At 47.0% G+C, this 15,254-nt stretch overlaps 1 protein-coding gene across 2 annotated transcripts in view; it reads right to left on the reverse strand.

Moving 5' to 3' along the window:
- The window catches only part of LOC137385016 (lectin-like), a 113,270-nt gene that overhangs the window by 78,647 nt on the left and 19,369 nt on the right, over nt 1-15,254 (reverse strand). The window lies entirely within an intron of this gene.

Raw genomic sequence — 15,254 nt, forward strand, 5'->3', positions numbered from 1 at the left:
CTGCTGCAAGTAGCTGTGTGGTGGGTTTTCCTCTTGCCGCACGAGAAACACAGCATGAAAAACCCTATGGGTTGTTTCTGGTTCTTAGTGGGGTGGGTGGGGGGGAGGGGGCAGGTCGGAGGTATTCCTCTTTCAAAGGCACTTAGAGCCTGAACTAGGGACAACATCAGGAAGGGGTGCAGACACCCTGAGAGCCTTCCCCCTGCCCTTGCTACCAACCCATCTACACCCACCTGCCCCATGACTCCCACACTGGAAAACCCTTCCCCACCAACCTACCAGTGGCCTGGGTCCAGCAACGCTCCTGGGCCTCAGGTAAGTGCTCCTCCAGCAGCAGCCATCGCCTCCGCAGTGGCACCACTCAGTGGAAGATCTGCCAGCCACTGATTGGCTGGCAGCTCTCCAAGGGCAGGACTTCCAGCACAGGGGTCCTTGATCCTGTGGAAGGCCCGTCACTGACCATGGAAGTGCCGAATTGTCACTAGATTCAGCGGCCTCCCACTACAGAAGAGGCGATGCTGGGCTTTTCACGTTGCTTTTTCCGAACGTTGAGACCCCCTTCACCAACAGAAAATCCTGAGTAATTTCTCAAGTGGATCACATTTTATCAGAACCCAAGATCCCATTTACGATGTGGTGACCATTATATGGAGGCGAGGACACCGAATATAAAAGAATACAAAAACAGGAGAATATTTATACCATTCCTCCATTCCCTTTTGAAATAGATCTGAACCCCATCAATTCCCCGTGTTTCTCACTGGGGTGGAAGGTCTCCTTCATGCACTGACTGCAGTGAGATTGAACCTGTTTGGAAAAGAACAGGGTCAATTCAGAATCATTGACAGCTTTCAAAAAGGAGTTGTTCAGGTGTCTGTTCAGAATTGAGATTGAGAGATGGGGAATAATGGAACTTCTTGATGTCTTTTCAGGGACAAAACAGAATGTTCCCTAAACCAACAGTGTTGTAACCCTGCAAGCCTCTTTATCAAACTCCAAAAGTCCTCTCTTGCTTCAGTTATACAGAGTCTTGGTCAGACCCCTTTCGGAATTCTGAGTTCACATTTGGCCACCACCAACTCAGGAGGGATATCGTGGTCTTGAGTGGGTGAAGTCAATTTCACTGGAATGACACTGGGGCTTAGAGGGTTAAATTATGAGGCCAGGTTGCATTAACATGGGATATCTATTTCTCAGAGTAGTGGAGACTGAGGGGTTCAGATTGAGGTGCAGATCAGCTGTGATCTAATTAAATGCTGGAGCAGATTTGAGGGGCTGAATGACGTACTCTAGTTCCTAATGAACAATGTTCCTATGACTGACCAGAGTGTGTGATGGTTACACTGGCAATTGTATTTTACATGACTGATTCATTTTAGTCTGTGGGAGATGAGCCAATTTATTGAGCACCAATATAGTTGTTAACAAGTCAGCAAATGTTTTCACCCTGAAATGGGACAAACAGCGTTTGAAACAGGTGGGTTTATGTTCCCGATTTCACGACCCACACTGGCTCCTTGCCACCAGCAGGAGATTGTAAAATCAAGGCTGAAGAGTTTTGGGAGATACCAGGGGAGGACTTTGAAACTGAGGGTATAAATGGGTTTAAGAAACCACTTGTTGTGTCTATGGAGTGAGAAGTGATTGGGGGATATGTGGGAGGATTTGATCTGTGTACTGGGTGCAGTGAAAATGTAAACCCATTCATTGGAACAGGAGAGAATGTGCAGTCAGAAAAGGCCATTTGGGCCATCAATTCCACTCCATTCAAGGGCCAGCTCTCATTATTCCATCATAGACTCCCTCCCACACCACCTGTTTGTTTAGGGAACACTCTGTTCTGTCCCTGGAAAAACCTTGAACAATTCAATTATCACCCCATCCCTCAATCCCCTTCTGAGCAGACATTGACCCAGCACCTTTTTGAAAGCTGTCAATGATTCCTACATTCTCTTACAGGTTGATGACTGGGTCAGGAACCGTGACTGCAGTTTCCATTTCTCACTGAGCAGTTACAGTGCCACGTTGTACAATCTCATGTGTAGCTCACAGAACATTCCCATGGTTTCCACTCCATCCTGTTCTGAGCTGCCAGTCACTGATTGGTCAGCAGGAATACTGACATCTTTTATTTTTCAGCCAATTGAAACTGATCTCAATGGTTCCAAACGTCTTCACAGTCTCTGATATTTATATATTTACAGTCAAAACCTCATCAGATCAGACAAAGGAAATCCCCACCTTTAATTTGTAGAATTTTTTTGTTATGTTTCAGGTTTGAGGAAAGGATCTTCACTGGAGACATGATGCTGGTGATGGTTTTGGTGCTGAGTGAATTGCTCGTCAGTGATGTGACAGGGAGGGTCAATCAAACATGATGTGTGAGGACAGGTTAGTGCTGAGAGGTGAGGAGTTCGTGGATTAGCTGCTGTGTAAATTACAGGGAACAGAAAGGGGCAGCACCTGGAGGAATGTCCTAAATTGGGCAATTATCAATCTTCACAAATCTTCATTATTATACCGAGTACAATCATTGCTCTCTGCTCACTCCCCATTGCCTTTCAAATTCCTGTCAATCGAATCAAAATCTCCTACTCACTCCCCATGACATTTAATATCTCACCCTGAAAAGAAAAAAAAAAGCTAAAAAGATAGATGAAACAAAGAACAAGCTTTCAAAGACCTTGGATACATGAAATTGCTGAGACAGACAGCATCGGACAAGCAGGGGGGAAGGTGTGGCTTTCTGATAACAAACTGGTGTTCAGCAGATGTGTGTGGCGGTGTTGTACGAGTCGTGATTGGCTCATTTAAATCACTGTGTATAATCTGATTGGTGTATGTAAACAATGTCAGATAAGTAATCCCATAAACATGTATGACCATTGTGTTTCGGGGAGCTTGCACGTTTCGAATTGATTTGCGTGGCTCCCTTGCATGCTTGAATAAACCGGTGTTCAAACAAAGCAACTGGAGTCTTGAGTCTCGCCTGGTAACCACTTACATGTGGAGAGGGAGAACCAACTCTCATGGGTAGCAGAACAAGGGAGGGTGATTGAACTCCCAGAAGCGGCCACGGGAGGGTGACTGAACTCCCACAAGCACCAGGGATAAGGGAGGGTGATTAAACTCCCGAAAGACAAGGGAGGGTGACAGAACTGCCTCATGGGGAGGATGAATGAACTCCGCGCAACCCACCCAAACTAATTCCACTCCCTGACTCAATCCCTGTGCCCTCCAATAAACTATTTTTAAGGACCTGTATAATTCCCTTTATAAAGAACTGATGGGCTCTGCTTCATCATCAGTTTGTGACAGAGAATTCCACAATCTCACCATTTATTGTGGAGAAATATTCTCTGAAATTCCACGGCCCGCAGTGTGGACAGTGACGCTGGGATTGTGCCCAACTGTGCCCTCCAGCATAGATCCTGCCCTGGAGTAAGTGAGTGGTTAGCGGGCGGACCCTCATTAGCATGGAGTCAGTGGGCAATGGTGGATACAAAGAGGTTGTCTCAGGTCCCGCACAGCCCAAAAAATGGGCACCAGCTGCCATCCAGATGTTTACCCACTTCCGTCCACTCCACAATCATTCTTGTGACCCCTTCAGCCACCACTACCTGACGTTCAGGGTTCAGGCTGTTTCTCTGGCCTGGATTCCGTGCCTCTGGTGGGCCGGATCCTGTGTCCTGATCCTGTCGAGTTACAGCTGGAATCTGTTGGGAAGCTGTGCCAGTTTGTGAATGTTGTTTATTATTAATTTGTGCCCCTCGTTATCCTCTCTCTGAACTGCAGAAACAGATTCAGTGAAATGCTCACTTGGTGTTGGGTGAGTCCACATGACAGGATTTCATAAGAAGATAAGATCTAGGAGCAGGAGGAGGCCATTCAGCCCTTTGATCCTGCTACACCATTCAATAAAGTCATGGCTGATCTTATATCTCAGCTACACCTTCCTTCCCAATCCCCATATCCCTGGATTCCCTTAGTATCCAAAGTCCATTGTTCTCTGACTTGACTATACTCAGTGATTGAACATGCACAGTTCTCTGGGGTGGACAATTCCAAAGATTTACAATTCTTTGAGGAAAGAAATTTCTCCTCATCTCAGTCCTAAATGACCAATCATTTATTCTGAGACTGTGTCGCTAGTTCTAGATTCCACAGCCAGGTGAAACGTCCTCTCAGCATCTACCCTGTCAAACGCTTTTGAATTTTGTGAGGTTCAATGTCTCCTCATTGGACAATCCCCTCATCTCAGGAATCAGTCTGCTGAATCTTTGTTATACACCCACTAATGCAACTATATTCTTCTTATCTACGAAGGCCAAAACTGTAGTCCACATATGGTCTCATCAAGGCCTAATACAATTACAGAAATGCCTCTATGGTTAAGCATTTGTCTGCTCCTGTTTTCTGGTGCAAGGGTTGTGATTCGCGATCTGCCCCCGCCCGGTCTCATGGAGATAGGCAGCATACAAGCTGTTTCTCTCAATCATTTCCATGATTGCAGCATTCGGCCGAGCATGACCCACACTGCTGGCTGGCTGAACACTCAGCAGGAGGCCTAGCAGCATGTGTGGCAGCATACGTTCCAGCGAGCCTCCAGCTCCTAAAGGCAGCCTTTAGAAGGAAGCTGCTGCTGACTGCCTGAAGGGGAATTGGCTGCAAATAGAAGCAAAATAATGGAGCACCAGGGAAAAGAGAGGCTCACAGGTTCACAGGTGCAGCACTGGAGGCCGAAGTGATGGAGGTTGACAGGAGGAGAGAGACCATGTTTCCACAGGGCTGGAGGGACGTGGTCAGAGGGATGGGTGAAGGAGGCCATCAGAGAACATCCTCCGAATGAAATGGGAACAGGTGGTCAGGGTGTTCCACCCATGGAGACTGGCCCAGAGGACCTGGCAACAGTACGGCAAGAAGTTCATTGACCTCACTTGGTTGGTCGAGATGAGTGAGTGCATCCTCGAACGACATCTCATACCCATTGCAACACCAACCTGTCACGCTGCACCACACTTCCATCACTCACCCATCAGCTGTCCCTCACATTCAGCACTCTGGTCCAACAGTCAGATGCTTCACCTCAACCTCACACCTTCCAATGATGCCAACTGAACATCCACCTCTCACTCCCCCAGCATACCTCCAGCTATTCAGCTATGGCAGGAACATCATCCAAATATAGTGAAACACAGTCACTAACATTCTTCCCTCTCTCCCGCAGGCCAAGGTAGGAAACAATCAAAGGGAGCAGAGTTGAACTGGTGGTGGACTGGCACACCTGCATCATCTGAATCCTATGGAGGAGATAGTAGATGAGTGACCAGCTGGTAGAGTAGGAAGAGGCCCGAAGTGCTGGAGTATTCAGGGTGTGTGCCACACTCAATGCAGTGTTCAGCAAGGGAGACTGCTGGGAAGCAGTGTAGACCTGACCATGGCACCAATCAGCAAAGGATTGCACAGGAGGGAACAACAAAGAGTAGAAATGCCATCATTATAGGAGATTCTATAGTTAGAGGGACAGACAGGCATTTCTGTAACCATCATCATGGGTCCTACATGGTATTTTACCTCTGTGGTGCCAATGCAAAGGACATCGAGGGGAGGCTGCAGAATATTTTGCAGGTGGAAGCAAGTGATCCAGAAGTTGTGGTACACGTCAGTGAGACAGCAGGTTTTGCAATCCTACAGTCAGATTTTCAGGGGCCAAGGAGGATTTAAAAAGTATGAACTCAAAGGTGGCAATCTCTGGGATACTCCCAGTGCTGCACACTAGTGGGATTAGAACTAGGAAGATAGGAAGGGTCAATGCTTGGCTTGAGGTATGGTGTAGGAGGGAGGACCTCAGATTCTTGGGGTATTGGAACCAGTTCTGGGGCAGGAGGCACCTATTCAAAAAGGATGGTTATACCTCAACAGGGACCAATGCCCTTGCAGGGAGATTCACTGGTGAGGTTGAGGAGGTTTAAGCTAAATTAGCAGAGGGGTTGGCACCAGCATAGAGAAGTGGTAGAAAAGAGGAATAAGCTGCATAAAGGTGTGAGAGTGTTGGATAGTACTATAGAAGGAAGTAGTACCATATCAAAAAAAAAAATCTGGAATTAAAAAAGCTAGCCTCAGTAGTGGTGAGCATGAAACCATTGCCGATTGTCATAACAACCCATCTGTTTCACTAATGTCCTTTAGGGAAAGCAATCTGCCGTCCTTACATGATCTGGCCTATATGTGACTCCAGACGCACAGCAATGTGGTTACCCTCTGACGTGGCCGAGCAAGCTACTATCCCAAACTGCTAGAGAAAAGTCTGAAAGGAATGAAACCGGATGGAAAACCCGGCATCAACCTCTGCACCGGAAATGACAAAAGCACATTCAGCTAGAGGCCTGCTTCCCGACCCGAACCTGACGGGACCCGATGCCATGTGTCGGGTTCAGGTCGGGTCGGGCCCATCTTCAGGGTATGGCTTTTGAGCTCAGGTCGGGTCAGGCCGAATCCAGGTCGAGTCAGCTCGGGTTGGGCTGGACACACACGGTAACTGCTCTGCTGATAAGTATTAAAATTAAAAAAACTTACCTGAGCTGGAAGTCCGGGACCAAACTGAGTCTGCGCAGTGAGCGAATGACATCACTATGACATCATCACGCATGCGCTGCAGCTTCATGGAGCTTCCCAGTCGGAAGGTAAGAGCAGGGATGGTTGGGTCGGGTCGGGTCGGGTCGGGGCGGGTTTGGGTCGGGTCGGTCTCAAGGCAAAATTGGAGGGACTTGGGCCGGGTCGGGCTTGGGTCTGCTGAGGATCGGGTGGGTTCTTTTTTCCTGACCTGAGCAGACCTCTATATCCAGCCCTGTTGACCCTGCAAATTCGTCCTTACTAACATCTGAGAGCTTGTGCTAAAATTGGGAGAATTGTCCCACAGCGTAGTCAAGCATAAACCTGACATAGTCATACTCACTAAATCATAGCTAACAATGTCCAAGATGCTACCATCACCATCCCCTGTGTCTGTCCCATTCCACTGGCAGGACAGACCCACCAGAGGTGGGAGGGAGTTGTCCTGGGTTTCCTCAACATTGACTCTGGACTCCATGAAATCCTTGGCATCGGGTCAAACATGGGCACGGAAACCTCCTGCCATTTACCACCTACTGCCTCCCCCCTCACCTGATGAATCAGTGCTTCTCCATGTTGATCACCAATTAGAAATGCACTGAGGGTGGCAAGGGCATAGAATATACTTTGAGTGGGGAACTTCAATGTCCATCTCCAGGAATGGCTTGGTAGCACCACTACGGACCGAGTTGGCTGTGTCCCAAAGGACATAGCTAATAGACTGGCTCTTTGGCAGGTGGTGAGGGAGTCACCAAGAGGGAAAATCCTACTTGACCTCATCCTGACTGATTTAACTGTCGCAGATGTATCTGTTGATCACAGTATTGGTAGCAGTGACCACTGCGCAGTGCTTGTGGAGACGAAGACCCGTCTTCACATTGAGGATGTCTTCCATTGTGTTGTGTGGCACTACCACCGTGCTAAATGGGACAGATTTTGAACAGATCTAGCAGCTCAAAACTGGGCATCCATGAGGTGCTGTGGGCCATCAGCAGCATCAGAATTGTACTCAACCACAATTTGTAAACTCATGGCCTGGCATATCCCCCACTCTACCAATACCATCAAGCCAGGGTATACTGAAACATTAACTCTGCTTCCCCCTCCACAGATGCCGCCAGACATGTTGAATATTTCCAGCATTTCTTGTTTATATTTCAGATTTCCAGCATGCGCAATATTTTGATTTTATATTAAGCCGGGGGATCAACCCTGTTTCAATGAAGAATGCAGGAGGGCTTACCAGGAGGAGCACCTGGCATACCTAAAAATGAGGTGTCAACCTGGTAAAGCTACAACGCAGGACTAGATGCATGCCAAATAGCGGAAGCAGCATGCAATAGACAGGGCTAATTTATCCCACAATCAATGGAGCAGATCTAAGCTCTGCAGTCCTGCCACATCCAGTTGTGAATGGTGGTGGACAATTAAACAACTAAAGGGAGGAGGAGGTTCCACAAATATCCCCATCCTCAACAATGGGGGAGCCTAGCACATCAGTGCAAAAGACCAGACTGAAGCATTTGCAGCTATCTTCAGCCAGAAGTGCTGAGTTGATGATCCATCTCGGCCTCCTCCTGAGGTCCCCAGCATCACAGATGCCAGACTTCAGCCAATTCAATTGATGCCACGTGATATAAAGAAATGGCTGAAGGATACTGCAAAGACTGTGAGCCCTGACAACATTCCAGAAATAGTACTGAAGACTTGTGCTCCAGAACTGGCCGTACCCCGAGCCCAGCTGTTCCAGTACAGCTACAACACTGACATCTACCTGACAATGTGGAAAATTGATCAAGTATGCCCTGTACACAAAATGCAGGAAAAGTCCAATCTGGCAAATTACCCCTCATCAGTCTACTCTCGATCATCAGTAAAGTGATGGAAGGTGACGTTGACAGTGTTATCAAGCACTTACTCAGCAATAAACTGCTCAGTGACATTCAGTTTGGGTTCCGCCAGGGCCACTGAGCTCTTGACCACATCACAGCCTTGGTTCAAACATGGACAAAAGAGCTGAACTCAAGAGGTGAGGTGAAAGTAACTGCCCTTGACATCAAGACAGCATTTAACTGAATGTGGGATCAAGGAGTCCCAGCCAGACTGGAGCCAATGGGAATCAGAGGAAAATTCTCCACTGATTGGAGTCATACCCAGCACAAATGAAGATGGTTGTGGTTGTTGGAGGACAATCATCTCAGCTCTAGGACATCACTGCAGGAATTCCTCAGGGTAGTGTCATAGGCCCAACCATCTAGAGCTGCTTCTTCAATGACCTGTCTTCAATCATAAGGACAGAGGTGGAGATGCTCGCTGATGATTGCACAATATTCAGCACCATTCGTGACTTCTCAGACACTGAAGCAGTCTGTGCCCATATGCAGCAAGATCTGGATAACATTTAGTCTTGGGCTGATAAGTGGCAAGTAAGCAAGGTTCCTTTGACAGCACCTTCCAAACCCACAACCTCTACCATCTAGAAGGATAAGGGCAGTAGATGAATGGGCACACTGCGATCTGCAATTTCCCCTCCAAGCCACAAACCATCCTGACTTGGAACTATATCACCGTTACTTTACTGTCGCTGGGACAAAATCCTGGAACTCCCTACCTAACAGCACTGTGAGTGTAACTACACCACATGGACTGCAGCGCTTCAAGAAGACAGCTCATCACCACCTTCTCAAGGGCAATTATGGGTGGGCAATAAATGCTGGCCTAGCCAGCGATGCCCACATCCCATGAAAGAATTAAAAAATTAGACATGAGCAGCCTTAGAAGGGCTACAAGGAATAGAAAGACCGGTTTACAATGCATGTATATAAAAGCCCAAAGTGTGCTGAATAAGGTTGGTGAGCAACAAGCACAAATAGCCATGTGGGAATATGATGTGGAGGCAATCATGGAAATGTGGCTTAAAAATGGTGAGGACTGGGAGCTTAATATTCAAGGATACAAAGTGTTAAGAAAAGATAGGGAAGGGAAAATGGGAGGTGGGATGGCAGTATTGATCAGGGAAGACATTATAGTGTTGGAAAGAGAGGATGTCATTGAGAGGTCAAGGACAGAATCCATTTGGTTAGAGTTGAGAAGTGAGTAAGGTACGATCACACTATTGTGGGTATGTTACAGAACTCCAACTAGTGAGAGAGGGATAGAGGAGGAAACCTGCAAGGAAATCACAGAGATGTGTAAGAACTATAGAGTGGTGATATTGCGGGACTTTAATGATCACAATATTGATTGGGATAATGTTACAGTAAAGGGAAAGGAGGGGGAAGAATTTCTGAAATGTGCTCAGGAGAACTTTCTTGACCAGTATGTTCATGGTCCATGTAGGAAGGAGGCATTGCTAGATCTGGTGCCGGGAGGTGGGCCAAATGCAACAAGTGTCTGTGGGGAAACATGTGGGTAAGAGTGATCAGTGTATGATAAAGTTTAGATTAGCAATGGAGAAGAGGAAGGAATAATCAAAAGTAGAATTTCTAAATTGGAAGAGATCTAACATCAATGGGATAAGAGAGGATCTACACAGGGTAAAATGGAACCAAAGACTGACAGCAAAAGCTGTAACAGAGCAATGGGAGATCTTTAAGGAGAAGATTTCCTGTTACAGGCTGGGTACATTACAACAAGGACAAAAAATAGGGGAACAGAAGCCAGGGCTCCTTGGATGATGAGGAGGAAAGATAAGAGCAACATCACACCACTGATACAGAAACATTGTCACTTGATCTGTGTTTGCACCCACCAGTTCAGATACTGGCACTGCACGTATCTTTGAGGGTAGTAGAGAGACAGGATCTGCACGTGGTGAGTCACTGAGGATGAGTGGCCTGCAGCCAGACCAGGGTGAAAGGATATTTGGTGCACCAGTTCACCGGAAGGCAAGGTCACACATGTGTTCTGCTACAGGGGACTTAGATGAGGATTTCAGTGATGCATCATGCAGGAGAATGCTGTTGAGAATGTACACCAACATGCTGGGTGCCTTGGACCTGCCAGACAGCCTCTAGTCACTGTCAAGGAGCAGAGAGGAATTTGGCTCCAATGTGGCAGAGGATAGCGCGCAGAGCTTGGAGCCCATCCATTCTAGTGTGGAAGTGGTGGCAACTCTGTGTGTGCACTTGTGGACCCAGCCCTGATGTAGCACCTGTCTCAGCTTTCACTGCAGCGCTGGCAGAACCACCCGACATCTCAGTGCTGCAGTGGAAGCTCAGACACAGATGATCAGATCCATGCCTGCTGCCGTGCAAGTTCAGACTGCAGCCACCGTGGCTGCAGGTCTCAGTGCTCAAAGGGGAATACAGGCTCTCATGGCAGTCCAGTATTCCAACAGATTGCTGGGATTGCTGAGGTGCTGCCCAGGGCAGTGGCGATGGCACATTGGAGTACAAACCTGCTGTCCTCTCTCATGGCAGACTGGTTAAAAAATAAAATCCCATGGGATCCAGGGCAAGGCAGCAAGTGGACACAAAATTGGGTCAGTGGCAGGAAACAAAGTGTAATTGTTGACGTGTGTTTTAGTATCTGGAGGGCTGTTTTCAGTGGTGTTCCATAGGGCTCAGTACTTGGTCCCTGCTTTTTGTGGTATATATTAACCATTTGGACATAAATGTAGGGGGCATGATCAAGGAGTTTGCAGATGACATAAAGATTGGCCTTGTGGTAGATAGCGAGGAGGATAGCTGTAGGCCGCAGGAAGATAATGATGTTCTGGTCAGATAGGCAGAAAAGTGGCAAATGGAATTCAACCTGGAGAAGTGTGAGGTGATGCATTTGGGGAGGTCAAACAAGGCAAAGGAATACAGGATTAATGGGGAAATACTGAGAAGTGTAGAGGAAGTGAGGGACCTTGGAGTGAATGTTCACAGATCCCTGAAGGTAGCAGGGCAGGTCGATTAGGTAGTTAAGAAGACATATGGAATTCTTTCCTTTGTTAGCCGAGGTATAGAATACAAGAGCAGGGAGGTTATGCTGGAACTGTATAATTTATTGGTTAGGCCACAACTTGAGTACTGTGTGCAATTCTGGTCACCTCATTACAGAAAGGATGTAATTGCACTAGAGAGGGTACAGAGGAGATTTATGAGGATGTTGCCAGGACAGGAAAAATGCTATGAGGAAAGATTGGATCGGCTGGGTTGTTCTCCTTGGAACAGAGAAGGCTGTGGGGAGATCTGATTGAAATGTACAAAATTTTGAAGGGCCTGGATAGAGTGGAGGTGAAGGGTCTCCTCACCTGAGCAGAGAGGTCAGTGACGATTGGGGATAGATTTAAAGTGATTGGTCGAAAAATTAGAGGGAAGATGAGGAAAAACCTCTTCAACTAGGGGGTGGTGGGGGTCTGAAACTCACTGCCTGAAAGGGTAATTGAGGCAGAGACCCTCAATTCATTCAAAAGGTGTCTGGATATTCACCTCAAGTGCCGTAATCTGAAGGACTACAGACCAAATGCTGGAAGGTGGGATTAAAATAGGTGGACAATTTTTAGGACGGCACAGACACAATGGGCCAAGTGGCCTCATTCTGTGCCTTAAACTTTCGATGATTCTATGATGACAACATTCATGCTCTGCCGCCCACCCTCATTTTCCAGAGCTGCTCAACCATGTCCTGCAAGGTCATCTGGAGTTTCCCCCACTGGATTCCAGCAACCTTCCACCAGCCACTGGGGTAGCACAGTGTAGAAACACTGGACCAGGCAAAGGTACCCACAAGACAGGCACTAAAGGAATGCACAAGGGTGAATAATTCATTTATGGTTGTATAATTAGATGTGTTGTTGGATAAAGATGTTATGGAATGATTATCGTTGGTGCCTTTTGTTGCAGGCTCTTGTGACCGGGTATCCCAGATAAATGGAAACGCGGGGAATAGTGGAGCCATGAGAGTGAGAAATGATCTCCTAAAGGAATTGGAGTCTGAGAAGGTGCTCCTGGACGACCCGTACAGAGTGAAGGGGTCTCAGATGCCTCCTCCTCTTCCTCCTTCCCCTACTGCTCCTTCTTTGCCTTCTCCTTGAGGTGTCCTGCGGTTGCCTGGTTACCACGACTGCAACCTCATGATGGCAATGTTGTGGAGGTCTTTGATGCTTTGGAAACTACTATGGGATTGTCTCTGAGTGGTGCAGGCATGGAAACCACTGCTTAAACATGCCAATGGTCTGCCCCATAATGTTTCTGGTGGCAGTGTGGCTCTCATTGTGCACCCATTGTTCTCGGCCTGGTTGGGTGGCAGAGGGGTCTTTACCATGTCTATAGTGAGTAGCCACTGTCTCTGAGCAGCCACCCTCTGTTTCTTCTTGGTGGCTTGACGATGGCGGGAGCAGCAGACTGTCTCAGGATGAAGCCATCTCAGGATGAAGCCAGCATGGCTGCTGCCATGTTAGTGGGCATTCACCGATATAATGGATTGTACATGGTCCCACACCAACTGCACATTATTGGAGTGGTAGCCCTTGCAGTTCCTGTACATCTTCTCATTGACATGGGGGCATTTGACTTTTCTCAGAACTGTTGGGAATCCTGCTACCTTGACAAAGCCCATACCCACTCATTCTGCTTCTCTCTGCTTAGAGAGAAAATGATGAAATCACCTCTCCTTGCATACAGGGCCTCCATCACCTCCCTGATGCAGCAATGGCTGTCCTGGAAGATGGTCGCCATGTTGCCTGTTCCGGTCTGGAATGATCTGGTCGTGTAGAGGATGAGGACGCCAGTGACCCTGATGGCCGTTGACAGTGCCATCCTCGCCCTGGTGTGAGGCTGCAGATTCTGTTGGAGGAGGTGGCACAGTTCTGTGACCATCATCTTAATGAACCTGAGGCCCCTCAGGCTTTGCTCCTGGCTGAGGTGGAGGTGGGAGAAGTGGTCCCTGAATTCCCATAGTGGGTAGGACCTTCTGTGCAGAGTCTCCTGCTCCTCCCTCTGTGCAGAGCTTCCCCTCTCTGTAGCCTCTGCTCCATTTGCTCATGTTGGAGACCCAGAGGCACTGCAACTACAGCCTGTTGTACAGGTGACGTTTGCTACCTTCCTATCCATGAGGATCATTCTAGAATCTAGGGAATTCTAGAAGATCAAAACTAATAGCACTCCTGGGTTATCCCTCGTGCAGCTGAGATTGATTAGCACAGGTCTTCACTGGACCTGCACGGTCTAAGTTTCAAAATATTGCATGAATTCAGCTGCAACAGCTGACTGACATCATAATTTGAGCATTGACTCATAGAATCATAGAATGGTTACAGCACAGAAGGAGGACAGTTTTCCTGTCCTATTTGTGCTGGCTCTATGTAAGAGCTATTCAATTTGCCCCACTCCCCTGCATATTCCCCGTAGACAAGCAAACCATTTCTCTTCAGATAATTATCCAATTTCTTTTGAAAGCCACAATTGAATCTACCTTCACCACAGTCTCAGGTAGTGCATTGCAAATCCTAACCACACATCCTGGAGCTCTGACACTCGCCCATGTCTAAGCAGAATTAGACGATTATGGTCAGTGCCTTTTGCAATTTCCGCCATTAGTTCCCTTCGTATCCTTGGATGCCTCTCATCCAGTCCTGATGACTTATGAATCTTGAAGTACAGCCAACCTTTCTAATACCTCCTCTTTATCAATTTTTAGCCCATCTAGTTTCTCAATGATCTACTCTTTTAATACTTTTGGCAACATCTTCCTTGGTAATGCAAAGTAATCATTTAGTACCTCAGAAATGCCTCTGTCTCCATGTGTAGATCCTCTTTTTAGTCCATAATTGGTCCTACTCCTCCTTTCACCGCCCTTTCACTATTTACATGCCTATGGAAGACTTTATGACTCCTTTTTAGTTTAGTTTAGTTTAGTTTTTATGTTAGCTGCCAGTCTCTTCTCATATTCTCTTTGCTTCTCATTTCTTTTTTCACTTCTCCTCTGAACTTTCTATATTCAGCCTGTATTCTATATTCTCACTTGTATTATCAAGCTGATATCTGTCATAAGCACCCTTTTCCTGCTTCATCTTACTCTCTATCTCTTTCACCTTCTTTTGTCCTATCTTTCTCCCACAAGGGAATGTACCTTGACTCTACCTGAAATATCTGTTCTTGGACTGAGGCTGTAATGAGTTTGGGAACTGAATGGCCCAGGCAGAACCCAAACTAACCAACTAAACAACAGTGAGCAGGTTTTTGTGAATAAATGCCGCTTGATAACCCCGTCAGTGACACCGTCCATCACTTTGCTGATGATTGAGAGTAGACTGATTGATCAGTCATTTGCCGGCTTGGATTTGTCCTGTGTTTTGTGGACAGGCCATAACTGGAATATTTTCCACATTTTCGGGTAGATGCCTGTGTGGTAACTGTATTGGAACAGATTGAATAAAGGTACGGCTAGTTCTGGAGCACTTGCAGGCTTTCACAGCAGTTAGCCTTCTCATTCAAAGGTTCTTCACAAAAATGCACATTTGTTGTTTTGATTAATAGTAAGATATATTTTTTTATGTCTTTATCTTTCCGAAATTGTCTCCCTATGTTAAGACAAAAATTGTAATGTGCCCCCAGCCCGCCCGCACAAAAAGTTGGACACCCCTGCTCCAAGTATTTAACCTTGTGTTTTAAAATAATTTAGCAATCAAGCAGCGAGGTATAAATGGTACA

The sequence above is a fragment of the Heterodontus francisci genome, chromosome 27, assembly GCF_036365525.1.
Source record: "Heterodontus francisci isolate sHetFra1 chromosome 27, sHetFra1.hap1, whole genome shotgun sequence".
NCBI lineage: Eukaryota > Metazoa > Chordata > Chondrichthyes > Heterodontiformes > Heterodontidae > Heterodontus > Heterodontus francisci.